The following is a 20,422-nucleotide window of genomic DNA, read 5'->3' as shown; positions in this document are numbered from 1 at the left end:
CTTGAAGGGGCTACTTCTTCCTTTATTTTCAAGGTGCTGCGGGTCCTATTGGGTGACCCTGACCCATTCCTCCCACTAAGGAACCTGTATCAGTCTGCTATGGTGGCGATAACAAAGTGCCACAGGCTTAACCAAGAAACATTTATTTCCTCTCAGTTCTGGAGGCTGGAAATCCAAGATTAAGGCATTGACAATGTTTGCTCCTTCTGAGGCCTCTCTTTTTGGCTTGCTTATGCTAACTTCTCCCTGTATCCTCACACGGTCTTCTGTGGGTCTCAAAAGTCTATTAGGACTTTAACATATGCATCTGGGAAGGACACAATTTAGCCCCTAACAAGAGCCACATGTACATTGATGGTGTCTGGGATGAGTCACTGCCCTGCTTCAAATCTAAATTGTATCTGGGTTTATAACCAGCTGCATTGGACATCCTCTGGGAGTGTGTTAGGAAAAGTGGAATTTCAGGCCCCACCCCAGACCTGCTGAATCAGAATGTGCACCTTAACCAGTTCCCCTAGGTGACTCACACGCAATTAAAATTCAAGAAGCACTGATTCAAACAACTTTCCCATGCAGGAGCCTGTGGGAGTTTTGTAATCCCTCGCTAGCTAGGGAAGCAGTGCTTAAATCACTCAGGAAAAGCCACTGGGCTGGGCTCTGATGGTGGAGGAGTCTCTGACTTGTTTAAGGTGCAATGAGAATGCGTATGTGAGCCAAGCTGACTGTAGGTCCCCCAAATTGTTGGCGGTGTCTGGGGAGGTGGGTGGGAGTCACACCTGGAAGTTATGAGAAGGGTGGGGTTGCCTTAATAAAAGGTGTAGAAAACTCAGGATCACCAAATAGGGTTGCCAGATTCAGCAAACAAGAATACAGGCAGTATTTGAGACATACACTAAAAGTGGTTTTGCTGTGTATCTGAAATTCAGTTTAACTGGGCATCTAGTATTTGATTTGCAGCCTTATAATGGAAGCCCAACCTCCCACAAGCAATACTGACTCCTTTTTCTTTCCTGCCCCTACTCTCTTGTCCGTGCTCCCTCTACCCTGTGATCCTCCATAAAAACTAAAGACAGAAACAGGAGCCTGGAGGGCACAGGGGACAGAGCAGTGGCCCAAGGATACTGGGATGTTGATTCTTGCTATCTGTTTTTTTGGTCTGATATGGACTCGACCAGCATCAGTTTGGTATGGAGATACTGGCCACCCAGCTGCCCTGCTCGTGCTTCATTCTGGGTCACCTCCACCTGCCTAGCCTGACAGACCTCCCAGTTTTTACATGGAGCCTGACTCCCAGCCACAATCCACCTGGATTAAGAGGAGGACAGGAGCTCTCACATGGGCCCTGAACAAAGTTCTCCAAAATTCCCCTTCACTTTAGCAGGCACTTTCCTACAAAGCCTTCAACAATGAAAGCCACCAGTTCCATTGGAACCATCCATTGGAAAAGGATGGTTTTTCATAGAAGAATCACCACCTACTCTTAGTGAACTTATCATCGGTGTTGGTATGATAAGCAAAGGAGGGAATTTCTGAGGCTAAAGTCCTGAAATGTGAGGGGCCAAAGTTTTCCAATTATCCAACATGACACATCATTCCCTATCCCCATTGCTGCCCAGCAGGGCCCTGGGCTCCCTGTTATTGGAGAAACCCAGCCAAGTACCTTGTGGAGTGGGAAATAAGGAGTGTGGAGTATTGTACAAAAGACACAAGTCGGTTGTCAAGTAATTTTACTTTTGTGTATATTCAGTGTTAACGGGGTGCTGCAGAGCTTGAAGAAAGATGGTTTTGTTTTTTTGTTTTACAAAACATGGTCCTTTTCCTTCAGGAAGAGAGCCCTCATACATCACTAAATCCAAAACAGAACATCAACTATAATGTGGTGACCCTTTGCCAGCAGGCTGGGCCCGAGAGAAGCATGCAGCTGTCCGTATGTTGGACATGTGCCCGTGATGAATACCTCCTCAGCTAGCTCTAGTCACCTGCCCTGACCCAGGCCAAAAGGACCTTCCCCCCTTGACAGGATGCCACTTATCCCAAAAGCCACAAAACTGATGTCCTTTTTCTTTGAATATGGGCATTTCCAGTGTATAATAATGGTGGACCTCCCTGTTCATATTATGTATAGAACCTTTAGTGTGGATTAGATTTTATTCTGCTGAAAATTCTGTAAAATACAATGGTGCTCTTCTTTATACATTATGAAAATTTTAAAGATTAAGAATAAACCCATCTTTCCACTGTGTCTTTGCATTCAAGTGCATGGGTTATATTCATTCACCCCATCAAATGTGTAGAATGTGATAAGTCCCAAAGGAACGTGGACCATCCCCTCAGGGCTGGGGGTAGAATCAGGGAAGAAAATGCTAGGAGAGAGTGGTGTCTCTTTTGCCAAGCCAAGAGAGTTTTGTTGTTTGTTTTTACTAGAAGGAGGAGACACTGTCACAAAGTTAGCACCCACTGAGGATTCAGACTGGCCATGTTCTAATCCCCATGTACAATTTCCAGCACATCATTTAGTGCCCATTAGCCTCAGTTTCACATAAGGGAATGTACCAGAAGCTTGTTGAGAAGACTCAGTGAGCTAGCAGATGTGCATTGTGTAGTACTGGGCATGTGGAGAGGCTCCCTGAGTTTCGTTCCTCTTGAGGAAGGATTTCTCAACAACCTCAAATCAGCAGCAGGTGACAGGGATGAACCTTACCATACAGTCACCTAGCTATTTATTTGCAAGCCTGTCTCCATAATTAGAACATGAGTTTCAGGGGGACACAGACAAGAGCATTAAGAGGGCAAAGACAATGCCTTATTCATACATAATTGGCATTTAATAAATGTTTATTGAACACGTAGCTGAATGGATGAATGAATGAATAATTAATAACAAAGGGGACTGCCCTTTGTTCACAAATTGTTTTGTTCACAAATTGAATGCACATGGATATCAAAAGAGATCCTTATTCACTTGGTGATTATCTAAATATCTGCCTTTTCCCTCCCCATGGTTCCAGGAAGCAGGTTGAAAAGGGCAACAGGAACAATACCACACCTGTATTCCAACGACAGGTATAGTTCAGTGTTAGAAAAAGAACCACAGGAAGAGGTCAGGCATTCAAAAAAGGAAAAGGGCACCACTTGGTTTGGCAATGCTAATACTATTTTTTTCAATCCAGAAATATTTAGAAAAGGTTTCCCAACTTTGTGCTTTTAAAGTCAGTTGTTATTAGTGAGTCCAAAAATAAAAATCCCCACTGGGAAGCCTGCTCTAACTCCCAAAGACAGCGGCTAAGAACACATCAGTGGGTGTGATTGTGGTTTACCTTGTGTTACTGTCCCCACAGCCAATCAAGCCACCCGCCACCCAAAGTGTCCTCCAGCTTAGTATCACAGTGAAACCATTCCAGGTTTTTTTCTTTGCCCAGGGGAAAGAGTTAGAGGTTTTTGTTTGTTTGTTTGTTTTTTGTTTTTGCAAAAAGATGCACATAGACCAAGAGAACTTACTAATGTGTATTTAAAAGAAAACCTCTTGAACATGTCAAGTTGCATGTGAAAGAGGAGTCCAAATTTAAATAAACAAGATTAGAAGCATGATAAACATTAGCAAGTGAGAAACACTGAGTCACAGATGGGTTTGCCAGCACCGGAAAGACCAGCCAATGGTGGCCTCAGATGATGTCTTTGATAACAGAGCCAGCTTATCTTCCTATTGGATTGCAGTAAGATTCCTGATAGTCCACTTACAGTTCCTACCCACATCTCACTCTCCAGCATCACCAACCGACAGTGGAGATTAACCTCCCATTAATATTCCTTTCTCTGAGGGGTAGGTAGTAGGTAGTGGTATTTGCTGGAGAATGATTTGCCTAATTGCCCCATTGTCACTCCCTTAAAACCTATCCTGATTGCCAAGGAACTTCATAAGCTATGCTGTCTTCCCCCTCCTTGTCAAGTTCTTGATTCACCCCCACCACTAAGTTCACTTTACTTTGTGAAATAAAAATGATTAAACCCAACCTAATCTGCCCATTTGCCTTGAAAGTTCACTCTTAATTTTTGTCTGGGCACCTCAGAGGAAATTTGATTTATTACTTATTAAATTATTGGAATGCCACCTTAGATGAGGGGAGCTGCTCCTTGAAAAGCCAGTATAGAACTTTCCAAGATCAAATTAAAACACATACATTTTCTCTTCCATAAAGATAAAATCCAAATGAAGAAAGTCCAATTCAAATTAATTTCAGCAAAAGAGCAAATTATTCGCTCTTGTAATCAAGGACAGAGATGGAGTTAGCTTCAGGGATGACTGGATTTGAGATTCAATGCCCCAGGCTTCCCTCTCTCTTTCCTCCCCCTTTCCTCTCTGCTTCCCTCCACATTGCAACTCCATTCTCTCCTGCTGTATGCCCACATTCTCTCATGGCTCATTAGAGTGGGTCCCAGTTCTAGTTAAAAAAACCTGGAAATGCCAGGCTGCCTAAGATAAGATGCTCACTCCTTAGGCAGTTGCTAAAAGCATGGAGACAATTGTGACATAATGGTACCTACTACTCCCATCATAAGATAGAGAAGAGGGAGACAGTCCCAAGAAAAGTTCTGGGCAGAGAAAACAATAGCTGTCTTATACTAATCATGTTTTTTTTTATCCTGTATTTTTGATGCTTTGGCATCTTGGGGCCTTGCTGAGCCTGGACAAACTGCCTCTCCCAGGGTGAGCCAATTCCTTGAGGTAGCAAACAGCTCACCTGCTAGTGAGCCTTTCACATGCAAACCACTGATCCAGGGCCCACATCTCCACCACCTTTTCTACTGAGCTCTTATGCTGGAACCACTGTCCCTCTGCCTGATCCCCCTGGGTCCACATTGTAACAACAAGGGACAGTCCCTATGCCACAGAGCCCACTGGAGTTATTCAATGGTTAGCCAACCCTAACCTAAGCCTGCATGCCTTGCTTTATCCATTCCCTGCCATAGAAAACACAATAAAGGCTCTTGCCTGCACTTTGCTTTCTGCCTCCTGACCAGTGCTTCCCCATGTGGCTCTGCATGGTGTACCGTGCTGTTTCTAGGGATCTGTGAACATAGCACACTTCTCTCTTCTGACAATTATCTCCACATCTGCGTGTCTTACTATACCTTGCCAAAACAAATCCTGCTTAAAAGGACCCTTAAAACACGTCTGATACAACAACCAGCCCAAACCAGCAGCCACTAGAGAAACCTTTACACTCATGAAATTGTACTTATTTAACATTCAGGTCCCAAATTCTAAAGTAAGTTTGGTGATAAAACAACGTAAAGGGGCACCTGGGTGGCTCAGTCGGTCAAGTATCCTACTTCAGCTCAGGTCATGATCTTGTGGTTTGTGAGTTCGAGCCCCATGTCTTGTCATCAGCTGTCAGCACAGAGCTCACTTTGGATCCTCTATCTCCCTCTTTCTCTGCCCTTCCCCCCCCCCAAATAAATAAACATTAAAAAAACCCAACAAAGTATAGGTAGGAATCAAATACAGAGTTTGCTGGAATCAGAACATGTCTAATGAAGCCATTTGCTAAAGCCAGAAACATTGTACAGTGCTTATAATTGAAAGACAGACTGAGAGAAATATAAGTGGGACATAAATGGAGGGTCCTATAATCCTACCACTGTAGTAGAGTAGTTATGAGGGCTGACTCTGTACTCAGACTGCCTGGGTTCTAAACCTGGGCGAGTCCCTCAGTCTGTGCATGACCTTGAATAAGGTACATAAATCCTGTAAGCTTTAGTTTTTCATCTCTGAAATAAAGATAATAATAGTGTCTGCTTTCTATCTACTATGAAGATTAAATGAGATGATCTTTGGAAAATAGGGAAACAGGCCTGGTAAACCTTTAATACTATCTGCTGCTATGTCTAACACTTTTTTTATATGACAAAACAAGTTTAAGTGTAGCAAGTAAAATCATAAAATAATGTTTCTAACCCCACAGATTATTACTTTCACTCCTTTGAAGAAAATAAGCATTTCTAAGAATGATACATGGCCCAAAAGCCAAAAATGAAGGAGTGGACAAATATGACCACATTAAAGTGGTAAAAAGTAATTTAGAGTAAAGCCACTGAAAAGAAAGCTAAAAGACAAATGACAGTGTACTACAGAAAAAAAATTGTGCAATATGTATTTCAGACAAAGGGGTATTTTCTCTAATATGCAAAGCTCTCTAACAAGTCAATAACAACAAAGCGTTGGTGAGGATGTGGAGGAAAAAGAACACTCGTGGACTGGAGGAAAAAGAACACTCGTGGACTGTTGGTGTGGATGCAAATTGGAAAACAGTATGGAAGTTCCTCAAAAAGTAAAAAAAAAAAAAAATAGAACTACTCTATGATCCAGCAATTGCACTACTGGGTATTTAACCAAAAAACCTGAAAACACCAATTCAAAAAGATACATGCACTCCTATGTTTATTGCATCATTGTTTACAATAGCCAAGAAATGCAAACAGCCTAAGTTTCCATCGATAGATGAATGGATCAAGAAGATGTGGTATATATATACAACAGAATATTATCCAGCCATAGAAAGGATGGAATCTTACCATTTACAACAAGATTGGATGTAGCTAGAGGTGATAATGCTAACTAAAATAAGTCAGATGGAGAAAGATAAATACTTATAATTTCACTCATAGGTGGAATTTAAGAAGCAAAACAAAGGGGAAAAAAAGAGACAAACAGAAAGCCAGACTCTTAAAAACAGAGCACAAACTGAGGTATGGGCAAAATAGATACAGGGAATTAAAGGTACAAACTTTCAGTACCAAAATAAGCCACAGAGATGGAAAGTATAGCAGAGGGAAAATAGTAAGATGGTAGCAACTTGTTTGGTGACATGTGGTGATGACATTTACCGTGATGAGCACTGAGTAGTATATGGAATTGTCAAATCATTATATTGTACACCTGAAATGAATGTAACACTGCATGTTAATTACACTTTAATAAAAATTTAAAAAATAAAAATAAAAATTGTATTTAAAGTGAGCATGATGCAAAAACGTAGTGACATTGTATTTTTAAAAATATATGTGTATGTGAAATTAAAACACACACACACACAGGAAATGACCCAATGGGAAATGAGTGAAGACATGAGCGGAAGGTGCTTAGAAAGAAGAAAACCAAGCAGCCAATAAACATACGACAAGGTGCTGTGTCAGGAGAGCTTGTGGCTACAGATAAGGGCACCCAAAGGATGACACCCAAAGCCAGTTCAGGTTACATTTTCGCATAACAAAGTATCTGCAGCAGGCAGGCGGAATCCCTTACTGGCATTGGTTCAGCCCTAAAAGTCTTTCTAGGTTCAGAAAGAACCTAGAAAGTTTCATTGGTTCAGCCCTAAAAGACTTCCTTCTTCTAGCTCAAGTTGTCCCTGTACTTTAGTCATCCAAGCTGTAATACGGTTCCAAATACTGCAAGTAAATTGAAGACAAAGAAGAGGAGTTGGGTTGGTGGAAACAAAAGATGGTGAGAGCTTTCCTACAAATCCCAGCAAATTTTCACTCAGGTCTTACCAGCTAGGGCTGTGTGACAGGGCTACCTCCAGCTGCAAGGGAGGCTGATTAGTTGAAGACTGGTGTGTACTAAAGAATTTGGCTGGTCTTGGGGTGCCTGCGTGGCTCAGTTGGTTGGGCGTCTGACTTCGGCTCAGGTCATGATCTCACAGTCCGTGAGTTCGAGCCCTGTGTCGGACTCTGTGCTGACAGCTAAGAGCCTGGAGCCTGTTTCAGATTCTGTGTCTCCCTCTCTCTCTGCTCCTCCCCTGTTCATGCTCTGTCTCTCTCTGTCTCAAAAATAAATAAATAAATAAATAAACAAACAAAAAAGAATTTGGCTGGTCTTTATCCCCAGTTTCTAGGAAGCAGTATCTAAACCCTTGGAATTTCCCAAGTGAGGATGTCTTTGTTCTTCTTGGTGGGCCCCTCTGATGATATCTGATAGTTTGGCTGACAAGGTGACTTGATATAGCATCTGACCATGCTGGGAAGACCAACCATTGATAGAGGGGTGGGGCTTTCTGTTATCTGATATCAGCCTGACCTCTGGGGAGAGAAGGAGGCTGAAGATTGAGTTCAACCTCGTGGCCAATGATCAATTAATTGTACCTCCATCATGAAACTACAATAACAACTCTGGAGTTAGCCAAACTTAAAGTTAAAGGCATAGCTCTCTACAACCTGCCTCATTTCAGACACCAGCTGCAAGTTCAGAGTCCCCAGGGTCACCCTCACTTCTGACCAGTTGGCTACAGACCAGTGGAGCTCCAGCAACCACTTTGATAGTTCACTAGAAAAACTCCTAGAATTCATTGAAAGCACTGTATTTATCACTGCAGTTTTACTATTGCAAAAGGATCCAAATCAGAACAGGCCAAAAGAAGAGACACATAGGGCAAAGTCTGAGAGTATTCCAGAAGTGAAGCTTCCCTCATCCTCAGGGATATAGTACATTCCCAGCACATCAGTGCTTTGGTGGTGATTGGCTTCCTGTGTTTCTCAACAAAGTATTATCTGCATTTGTCAATGGAAAATTCTTTGTTGAGAAGATTGTTCTTTGAATCATGAGGCACTTGGTATTCCTGACCCATGGACACTAAACGATAGCACTCATTCACCATCATTGTAGCAACTTCAAATTCTCTCACATTTCCCAAGGCCAGTCCCACACTCCAGTTGAGAACCTCCAGCTTAGACTAATCATGATGGCGCACTGTCCTTGTAAACAAAATCAGTATTCTGTTAACAAAATAGAAGCCTATTAGATGGGTGACAAATAGTGCTGCCCAGATGCCCAACTACACTCTAATTAAAGAAATGAAATTTTGCCCTTCAGTAATGTATTGTTTTTCACCAGTCATAGAAATGGAATCACATAATATGTGTTCTTTTATGTCTGGATATTGTTAAACATTTTGATAATATCCAGTGTTAGCAATATTGTAGAAGACCTGCATTCTACTTTACTTTTGGCAGGAGTGAACACTGGTACAATTTTTCAAAAGCATTTTGACAGCATCTATGAACATTTTGACCACTATGACCTAGTAGTTCAACTCTTAAGTATGTACCCAAAAGAACTAAAAATAGGCACTCAAATCTTTGTACACAAATGTTCATGGCAGTACTCTTCACAGCAGCCAAAAGGTGGAAACACTAATGTCCATCAATAGAGGAATGGATAAACAAATTGTGGTCTACAATTACCCACCCATGAAAAGGAATGAAGTATTGATATTACCCACCCATGAAAAGGAATGAAGTATTGATACGTGTTACAATGTGGATGAATTTCAGAAACATCATGTCAGTGAAGGAAGCCAGACACAAAACACATATTATGTGATTCCATTTCTATGAAGTTTCCCGAATAAGCAAATTTATAGATAGAGAAAACAGACGGGTGGTTGCTAGGGGCTGGGAGGAGGAGGGAAAGAAAATGCTTAATAGATTTATAGTTTCATTTGGGGCTGAAATTTTTCCGAAACTAGATAGAGGTGGTAGCTGCACATCATTGTGAATATCCAAAATGACATAAACTGTATACACTTTAAACTGTATAATTTTATTTGATGCTATGTGAATTTCACCTCAATTTTCAAAACGAAAAAAATTTAACTGAAGATCACTTTTGACTTAGCATTTTAGTTTGAAGAATATAAGCCCTATACATTCGCACACCTACGTACAAATATATGTATACAAATATCCATTATAGCAGTCTGAGAAATGGAAATAACCTAAAGTCATACGAGCAGGTCTTTCCTCAAATAATATGGTATATCCACATAATGGAATACATAAGGCCGCTGAAAAGAATGGAGTGGATTTATATACACTGATACAGAAAAACAGTCTTTCCTTTAAAAAGCAAGTGACAGATCAGACAGATCAGAGTTTGGTTTCTGTGTCACCCATCAGTAATTCGGGTAAGTTATATAACCTCTGGGGCCTTTCCCCCTTGTCATTAAAGCGGGAGTTATAGGAGCCCCATTTGTATACCTGTCATATAGAAGGTAGGGTAGTGCCTGGAAAGGGTGTAGCCACCTGTCGGGCACATTGTGCGCACTTCCTAAATGTTGGCGGATGTTATTGTTGCTATTTCTTACTTGGAGACCTTTGAGTTGTACTTTCTTTGGCAGAAACTCTAAGCAGCATCTATTCTGTGTCCTTACCAGCAGCTGCTCTGGCAGAGGCCCCACACTATGTGTAGATCTTGTTGCCTGCAATTGCTGTTGGCCTCAGGGACTCCCACTCTGGGCTGGAGAGTGATCAGGGAGCACCTAACTGACAGCAACAGTCAGCTTAGGCTCACAGCTCCAGCCCTGTGCTGCTCTCCTGCCTGGTCCTGGTGTGACGAGGCAAGGATTCTTACTGCAGCTAGGCTGTGCAGGAGGGACAAGCTGGGATGTAATGCAGCCACTGCCAAGACCCCTGCAATTCATGTCTGTCTATGGCACAGGATTATTGAATATCTCCTGAGTGTTAGTAGGATAGGAAGCTTGGGTAAAAGGACACCCCACAAGCCCTGGGACACAGAGAAGATGATGATCTTGAGCAGGGACTGTGGTAACTGCAGTTTTCTGGGCAGCTGTCACCAGGCTTCACCATTTTGGTGACTCAGATGCTTTCAGTGTCTGCTTCTGGGGCTCTGATGCTAATTAATTGTTTGCTGCTGTCTTCCTTTCTCTGTCTCCATGTGCCATGACTCCTGAGTACTCTTGGTTGCTAGTACCCAGTTTCAGCCTCCTGGGCTCTAGGTTTGTTTGGTTGGTTTCTACTGGGCTCTCATGCAGGCCACTGGAGCTGCCCGGCTCTGGTGAGCTCCATGCAGGGCAGTCAGAAAGGTCGTGGCATGACAGTTACTCTCTGCCAATACAGTCAGGTAGCGTGCTAGGTGCTGGAGACGGTCCCAGAATAAAGAATATCCTTTTCCACTGTATTAGAACCTGTGATATCCGAGAAGGACCCTTGGCAGCTGTACGTTCCGTTCCATGAAATAGAGCAGGGGTTTCAAAAAGGCAAGCCAGATGGTCAATTATTCACTTTCCCTTGGGGGAAAGGAGACACCCTGGCTCTTTTTCAACCACATGAAATTTTCCAGCTTCCAGCGTGGCTTTATGTAAGGTATTAATTTTTGGTTAGTATTTTAGGACAGACCAGCAGATCTGAGGTTGGAAGGGAGGAGGAGGTATCTAAGGAGGGGGTGGGAGAACCAAGGACACAGTTGAGCATGACACCGGGAAGTCTTGGGCTCACCCTCAGAGACCCTGGCCCACATCTCAGCTCAGCCTCCAACATATCCTGTAAACTCAGGGAGAGTTCAAGAACCTCTTGTTTCCTCCACTTATGGAGTTATAATTAATATACTTAGTAGTTTCCTAAAGGCAATTATATATGAGATCCAATATTTTTACTACTATTTATAAATAGTAGTAAATCAGTCTATACTTCCAGAGCCTTCCTCTTTAAATCTTACAGAAAATGGCTCTCTCTGCCAACAAACTAATGAGGTTGCAAGGCTTGTGACTGGGCAGTTCAGGACCTCAAGTAAGTGAATCCCAGTTGGAACCATCAAGATTTTTCTGGGTCCCATTTTTCTCATCTGTCATATGGGATAACTACATAAGAGAACCACAGCCAACCAAAAGAACTGGTGAGAGAATTTAGGAATGCATCTATAAATTTTTAAACACTTTACTAATGTTGGTTATTAGGGTAAGAATAAATGGCTGGGCTGGAAGGATAGGTAATGAGAAGTGACTGCCGAGTGGGTATAGGAGTTGCCGTTTTGGGATGATGATAAAAGTCTGGAACTGGATACTGGATGGTTGTGCAACATTGTGAAAGTACTTAATGCCACTAAATTGTACACTTTAAAAATGTTAAAATCATAGATTTTATATTATTTGTGTTTTACCACAGTAAAGATAACTTTTTACAAAAGAATAAATGGTTGAATTTGCTTCCCTCTATGACTGAGCAGCTCAAATGAGACCAAGTCTTACACTGAGGAAACTAAGAAGTCTGGATACAGTTGTTTAGAAAACAGCCATTTGAAGCCATCAAAATGCAGTAAGGGCTTAAGGGCCAAAATCCCAGGGGAAAAGTTAATGCTTTGAGGTGAGCTTAACATTCTCCACTGCTTTTCCTTTGAAAGATAAAGATGGAAGTCTTCCAGCACCAGATAGCAAGATCAATTATAAAGTTAGAGCGATCATGTTAGCATGGCATGGCATAGGACAAATAGACCAATGAAAGCAGATAGCAAGTCCAGAAATGTGAGTATATATGAGATATATATATATATATATATATATATCAGAAATCCATAAATGTGTGTATATATATGATATATATATCATATATACACATTATATATAATATATCTATGATATATAAATAGATAGCTAGATCATCTCCCTCTCGCTGTCCCTCTCTCTCTCACTATCTCTATGATTTAGATAGAAGTAGCATGGCAGAGCTACTCCTTACCTGCGGGGAAATAGTAGCTGGGTCAACTGGATACATATATGGAAAAAAAAGTGAATTTCGACCCCTCTCTCAATTTAACAACATACACACAAATCAATTCTAGATGGATCAAAGTCTTAAATAATGACAGGGAAAACAATACAGCTGCTGGGAGATAGCATAGGAGAATGTCTTCATGACCTTGGGATAGGACAATATTCTTACACAAGAAATATAAAGGGAAAGAATTTAGACCAGATTAGAAATAACCTTTGTGCATCAAAAGACACCCTTTATGAAACTGAAAGGGCATGTCTTAGAATGGGAGATAGATTTAAAACATGTATATATAAAATGGCTCATAACCAGAGTATATTACAAAAGCCCACCTACAAATACACAAGGAAAAGACACCAATTTTTTCAGAAACTTGCAAGAGACTCTAATAGGTACTTCACAACAGAGGATATCCAAATGTTCAATAAACTTCTGAAAGGTAAAAACGCAAATTAAAACTGTGAAGAAACACTATCACATATCTGTCAGAATGGTTTAAAACAACAACAACAACAACAACAACAACAACAACTGGGGTGCCTGGGTGGCTCCATGGGTTAAGTGTCCAACTGTTGATCTCGGCTCAGGTCGTGCTGTCACAGTTTGTGAGATCATGCCTCATGTCAGGCTCTGCACTGACAGTGCGGAGCCTGCTTGCGATCCTCTCTCCCTCTCTGTCTCTGCCACTCCCCTGTTGTTCTCGCTCTCTGTCTCTCTCTCTCAAAATAAATAAATAAACTTAAAAAAATAAAACAACAACAAAAATTGATAATATTATGTTTTGGCAGGTACATGGAGCACTGGACGCTCAAACACTGGGAGTATAATTTTCTCAACATTTTGGAAAACCCCATGGCAATGTCCACTAAAGCTGAATATTCTGAGTATATAGTCAACAAAAACGCTCACAGAAGTGCACCAAAAGTCAAGTATGAAAAAGCATTAGAGTCATACTATTTGTAATAATCCTAAATTGGAAATAACTCCAATGTCTACCAAGAACAGAATACACAGATAAATTATAGATTTATTTTTATAGTTTGTTTTTTACTTATATTTTTATCATAGTTTAAATAAGTTATAGGGTATTTCCATCATGGAATACTTTATGCAATAAAAGTGAATGAATTTCTATAAGCACAAATGAGTGAATTTCATAAATATAAGGATGAGCAAAGGAAGTCAGATACCAAAGAGCGGTCAGTATTATCCACCTTAAATAAAATCCCAAATCAGGCAAAACAATCTGGTCAGAGAAGTGGGGTTACTTGCTCTCATTGATGGGGGTGATGTTGGGAAGGGCAGAAAAGGCACTTCTGTGGTGCAGGTCATGTTATATTTCTCATCTGGGTAGGACTGTATTGTTGAGTTCAGTTTTTCAAAATTCATGGAACCACACAGTTATCATTTGTGTACTTTTCTGTATATATTGCAATAAAATAGTTTAACTTAAATAAATACATAAATAGACAAATAAATAGATAAAAACAAATAGTTATCAAAATACACATAGTGGTCTCTACAGAGAGAAGTTACAAAGCAGCTTCTTTTTTGTCTACAAAGCAGCTTATTCTTTTGTTTGTTTTAATTCCAGTATAGCTAATATACACTGTTATATTAGTTTCATGTGTACAACATAGTGATTCAACAATTTTACACATCACTCAGTGCTCATCATGTTAAGTGTACTCTTAATCCCCTTCACATATTTCACCCATCCCCCTGCCCACATGCCCTCTGGTAACTATCAGTTGGTTATCTGCAGTCAAGAGTTTGTTTCTTGGTTTTTCTCTTCACCCCCCCTTTGTTCATTTCTTTTGTTTTTTAAATTCTACATATGAGTGAAAACATATGGTTTTTGTCTTTCTCTGGTTATTTTGCTTAACACTATACTCTCTAGATCCATCCATGTTGTTGCAAATGGCAAGATTTCATTCTTTTTTATGGCTGAGTAATATTCCATCATATATATATATATATATATATATATATATATATATACACACACACACACACATACATACTACATCTTCTTTATCCATTCATCTATTGATGGGCATTTGGGCTGCTTCCATAATTTGTATATTTTAAATAATGCTTCAGTAAACATAGGGATGCATATCCTTTAGAATTTTGTCTTTATATTCTTTGGGTAAATACCCAGTAGTGCAATCAGGGGATCATAGGGTAGTTCTACTTTTTAATTTTTTGAGGAATTTCCATACCCTTCCACAGTGGCTGCACCAGTTTGCATTCCCACCAATAGTGCACAAGGGTTCCTTTTTCTCTACATCCTTGCCAACATTTGTTTTTGTGTTGTTGCTTTTAGCCATTCTGACCGGTGTAAGGTGATATCACATTGTGGTTTTGATTTGCATCTCCCTGATGATGAGTGACTTTGAGAATTTTTTCATGTGTGTTTTGGCCATCTGTATGTCTTCTTTGAAGAAATGTCTATTCATTTTTTTTTCCCATTTTTAAGTTGGGTTAGTTATTTTTGGGGCTTTGAGTTGTATAAGTTCTTTATGTATTTTGGATACTAACCTTTCATTGGATATGCCAGTTGCAAAAATCGTCTCCCATTCAGTAGGTTGTCTCCTAGAGTTGTTGATTGTTTTTTTTTTTCACTGTGTGGAAACTTTTCATTTTAATGTAGTCCCAATAGTTTGTTTTTGCTTTTGTTTACCTCGCCTCAGGAGACTTATCTAGAAAAATGTTGCTATGGACAAGTTGAAAGAAATTACCACCGGTGCTCTCTTCTAGGATTTTTATGGTTTCAATTCTCACTTTTAGGTCTTTAATTTGTTTTGAGTTCATGTTTGTATATGGTGTGAAAAAGTGGTCCAGCTTCACTCTTTTTCATACAGCTGTCCAGTTTTCCCAACACTGAAGAGACTTTTTCCTATTGTATATTCTTCCCTGCTTTGTTGAAGTTTAATAAACCATATAATTGTTGGCTTATTTCTTGATTTTCTACTGTGTTCCATTAATCTATGTGTCTATTTTTGTGCCAGTACCATACTACTTTGATTACTACAGCTTTATAATATATCTTGAAGTCTGGGATTGTGATACCTCTTTTTTGTTGTCCTATTGTTGTGGCTGGGACTTCCAGTACTATAAAAGTGGTGAGAATGGACATCCTTGTCATGTTCCTAATCTTAGGGGAGAGGCTCCCAGTTTTTCCCCATTAAGAATGATGTTAGCTGTGAGCTTTTTATATATGGTCTTTATTATGTTGAGATATATTCCTTTCAACCTACTTTATTGAGGGTTTTTATCATGAATAGATGTTGTACTTTGTCAAAAGTTTTTTCTGCACTGATTGAAATGGTCATATGGTTTTTATCCTTTTTCTTGTTGATGTGATGCATCACACTGATTGATTTGAAAATATTGAACCACCCTTGCAACCCAGGAATAAATCCCACTTGGTTATGGTGAATGATTTTTTTTAATGTATTGTTGTATATGGTTTGGTAATTTTTGTTGAGGATTTTTGCATCTATGTTCATCAGAGACATTGGTCTCTACTTCTTTTTTTTAGTGGTGTCTTTATCTGTTTTTTTTAAGTTTATTTATTTCAAGAGAGAGAGAGAGCATGAGTGGGGTAGTGATAGAGAGAGAGAGGGAGAGAGAATTCTTCTGCACTGAGCCTAGTGCAGAGCTCGATGTGGGACTCGAACCCACAAACTGTGAGATCATGACCTGAGCTGAAATGAAGAGTTGGACACTTAACCAACTGGGCCACCCAGGTGCATCTATCTGGTTTTGGTATCAGGGTAATGCTGGCTTCATATAATGAATTTGGAAACTCTCCTTCCTCTTCTATTTTTAGAACATTTTGAGAAGAATAGGTATTAATTCTTCTTTAAATGTTTAGTAGAGTTCATCTGAGAAGCTGTTTGGTACTAGACTTTTGTTTGTTGAGAGATTTTTGATTCAATTTCATTGCTAGTAATTTGTCGGTCGATGTTCTATTTCTTCCTGATTCAGTTTTGAGAGTTTATATGACAAAGCAGTTTTTTCTTATTTGACTTCCTTTTCATAGTGGTATTGCCTGGTTCTCTGCAACTGGGATGCTTTATTTGTGTAATGAAAATTTATTAAATATACCTTTTAAGATTATATTTTAGATGTAAAAATATAAACAGAGAAATCTGGATGACACAAATTTGAAAAAAAAAGTGGATTTAGAAACCATAGTCTCAGGGCACCTGGGTGACTCAGTTGGTTGAACATCCAACTCTTGGTTTTGACTTGGGTTGTGATCCCAGGGTCATGAGATCAAGCCCTTGTGTGGGGCTCCACACTGGGCATGGAGCCTGCCTTGGATTCTGTCTTTCTCTTTCTGCCCCTCTCCCCAACTCGTGCTCTTTCTCCAAGAAAAAATAAATAAATACCAAGGACTCAAACACCTCAACATAATGAAGACCATGTAATGAAAAACTAACATCATACTCAGTGGTGAAAGACCAAAAGCTTTCCCTCTAAGATAAGGAAGAAGACAAGGATGACTGCTTTTGCTACTTTCATTTAACATGGTACTTGAACTCCTAGCCAGAGCAATTAGGCAGCAAAAGAAATAAAATCATCAAAATTCAGCAGGAAGTAATAAACTTATCTCTGTTCACAGACAAGATGACCTTGTATGTAGAAGACCCTAAAGATTACACACACACACACACACACACACACACAGCTCATAAATTCAGTAAAGTTGCAAGATAAAAAAATCAGCATACAAAAATCTGTTGCATTTCTATACACTAACAAAAACACAATCCCAAAAAGAAATTAAGAAAATAATTCTATTTACAATAGCATCAAAAAGAATAAGAGGGGCACCTGGGTGGCTTAGTTGGTTGAGTGTCTAACTTAGGTTCAGGCCATGATCTCATGGTTTGTGAGTTCAAGACCCACACTGAGCTTGCTGTTGTCAGCACAGAACCTGCTTCAGATCCTCTGTCCCCTTCTCTCTGCCCCTCCCCTGCTCACACACTCTCTCTCAAAAAGAAATAAACATTAAAAAAAAGAAGAAGACGACACTTAGGAATAACCTTAGCCAAGGAGGCAAAAGTCTTGCTCACTGAAAACTACAAAATGTTGCTGAAAGAAGTTAAAGAAGACACAAGTAAGTGGAATGACATCCATATTCACAGATTGGAAGACTTAATATCATTAAGATGTCAATATTATTCAAAGCTGTTATTTATTTAATGCAATCCCTATAAAAATCCCAGTGATGTTATTTACAGAAATAGAAAACCCCAGCCTAAAATTCATGGGAAATCTGAAGAGATCCTATGCAGCCAAAGTTGAATTCTTAAACTCTATACAAAAATCAACTCAAAGACCTACACATAAATGCTAAAACTATAAAACTCATAGAGAAAAATCTTCATGACATTGGATTTGGCAATGATTTTTGAATATGACACCAAAAGTGAAAATAGATAAATAGGACTACATCAATATTTCAAACTTCTGCGCATCAAAGGACATAATCAACAAAGTGATAAAGCAACCCATGGGAGAAAATATTTCCAAGTCATATATCCGGTAAGGGATTAAGATGCAAATAAGTGAAGAACTCCTAAAACTCAACAGTGAAAACCAATTTAACTTAAGAATGGGCAAAGGAGGGGCGCCTGGTGGCTCAGTCAGTTAAGCATCCGACTTCAGCTCAGGTCATGATCTCATGGTTTGTGAGTTCGAGCCCCCTGTCAGGCTCTGTGCTGACAGCTGGGAGCCTGAAGCCTGCTTTGAATTCTCCCTCTCTCTGTTCCTCCCCTGCTCACACTCTGTCTCTCTCTCTCTCTTTCTCAAAAATAAATAAAGATTAAAAACAAATTACAAAAAAAAAAAAAAAAGAAGAAGAAGAAGAATGGGAAAGGAGGGGCGCCTGGGTGGCTCAGTCGGTTAAGCATCTGACTTTGGCTCAGGTCATGAATTCATGGGCTGTGGGTTTGAGCCCTGTGTAGGGCTCTCTGCTGTCAGCACAGAGCCTGCTTTGGATCCTTGGTATCCCTCTCTCTTTGCCACTTCTCTGCTCTCTTTCTCTCTCTCTCTCAAAAATAAATAAACATTTTTAAAAAATGGGCAAAGGACTTGAATAGATATTTCCTTAAAGAAGATACCCAAATGGCCAATAAGCGCCTGAAAAGATACTCAGCATTGCTAATCATTAAAGAAACTCAAATCAAAACCACAGTGAGATACCAGCTCAAACTCATGAGGATGGTTAGTATAAAAACAAACAGAAAATAAATGCTAGTGAGGATGGGGAAGAATTGGTGTGGAAAAACTGGAATCCTTGTGCACTTGTGCACTGTTGGTGGGAATGCAAAATAATGTAGCCAGTATAAAAAATAGTATGGTGGTGCTTCAAAAAATTAAAAATAGACTTACTACATGATCCAGTAATTCCACTTCTAGATATATACCCCAAAGAACTGCAAGTCATATTTTGAGCATATTTTGAGTACTGCCATGTCCATAGTAGCATCATTCACAATAGCCAAAAAGTAGCAAACCAAGTGTCTGTTGACTGGAGAATGAACAAACAAAATGTGGTATATACATACAATGTAATGTTATTTGGTCTTTAGGAAACTGCAGTATGCTACAACATGGATGTAACTTGGGGCCATTATGCTCAGTGAAATAAGTCAGTCACAAAAGGACAGCTACTGTATGATTCTACCAACATGAATTAAATTCATAAAGACAGAAAGTGGAATGGTAGTTACCAGGGACTGGGGGGAAGGGAAATGAGAAGTTGACATTTAATGAGTTTCAGTTTTGCAAAGTGAAAAAGTTCTGAGATGGATGGTAGTGATGTTTGCACAACAGTGTGAATGGACTTAACACTACTGAATTGTACACTTAAAGAAAGTTATGATGGTACATTTTATGTTAATGTATTAAGATATTACATGTAAAAAAACCCCAGTAGACTCTATGATCTCAATTTTGAGGGTGAAGGGGGGAATTCATCTGCAAAGAAAAGGCTAGAATATCATAAACTAAAATAATGGTAAGCAAGATGAAAAAATACAACAAAATGTTAATTTTGAATCCATAATCTAAGAATAAAAAATATTCATTTTTTAAACTTTTTATATTTAAAAAAATTTTTATAATAAAGGTTAGGGAAAATGGTAACAGTGTTTCTGAGTAGTGAGATTATAGGTGTTTTAGGATTGTGTGTGTGCTTTTCTGTAATCTCCAAACATTTTACTTGAATATTAATTACTATTGTAACCAGAAGAAAGATTTTCAGAAGCATGGGTTGCTTGTTCCCTTGCTTTATTTCCTTATTTATTCTTTCATCAATGAGTGAAAATCTTATTTCTTCTGGTTTCAGTGGAGACTGGAGAGCTCCTCAGCAGGAATAGCCACAGTCTTCACCTGGGGTATGACCCCAGTGAGTTCCATTGTTTGTGGTAGTTTGTAGGTAGTGACAGTAAGTTTATTTATTTTATTTTATTTTATTTTTTATTTTATTTTATCTTATTTTATTTTTTATTTTTAATGTTCGTATATTTGAGAGAGACAGCCCACAGGGGAGGGACAGAGAGAGAAGGAGACAGTGGATCCAAAGCAGGCTCTGTGCTAACAGCAGAGAGCCCAACATGGAGCTTGAACACATGAACCATGAGATCATGACCTGAGCCAAAGTTGGACACTTAACCAACTGAGCCACCGAGGTGCCCCTAATAGTAACTATTATTATCCAAAATGCTACTTAACAAATAATAAATTCAAGCAGTTTCCAAGGAAATCCCTACAATAACATCATGTTCACTCTCATGTGTTTGGATATGCTTTTTTGAGAAGGAAAGGGATGGTGTTAGAC

The sequence above is a fragment of the Panthera uncia genome (genome assembly GCF_023721935.1).
Source record: "Panthera uncia isolate 11264 chromosome B2 unlocalized genomic scaffold, Puncia_PCG_1.0 HiC_scaffold_25, whole genome shotgun sequence".
Lineage (NCBI taxonomy): Eukaryota > Metazoa > Chordata > Mammalia > Carnivora > Felidae > Panthera > Panthera uncia.
Note: the sequence above shows the minus strand (reverse complement) of the source record.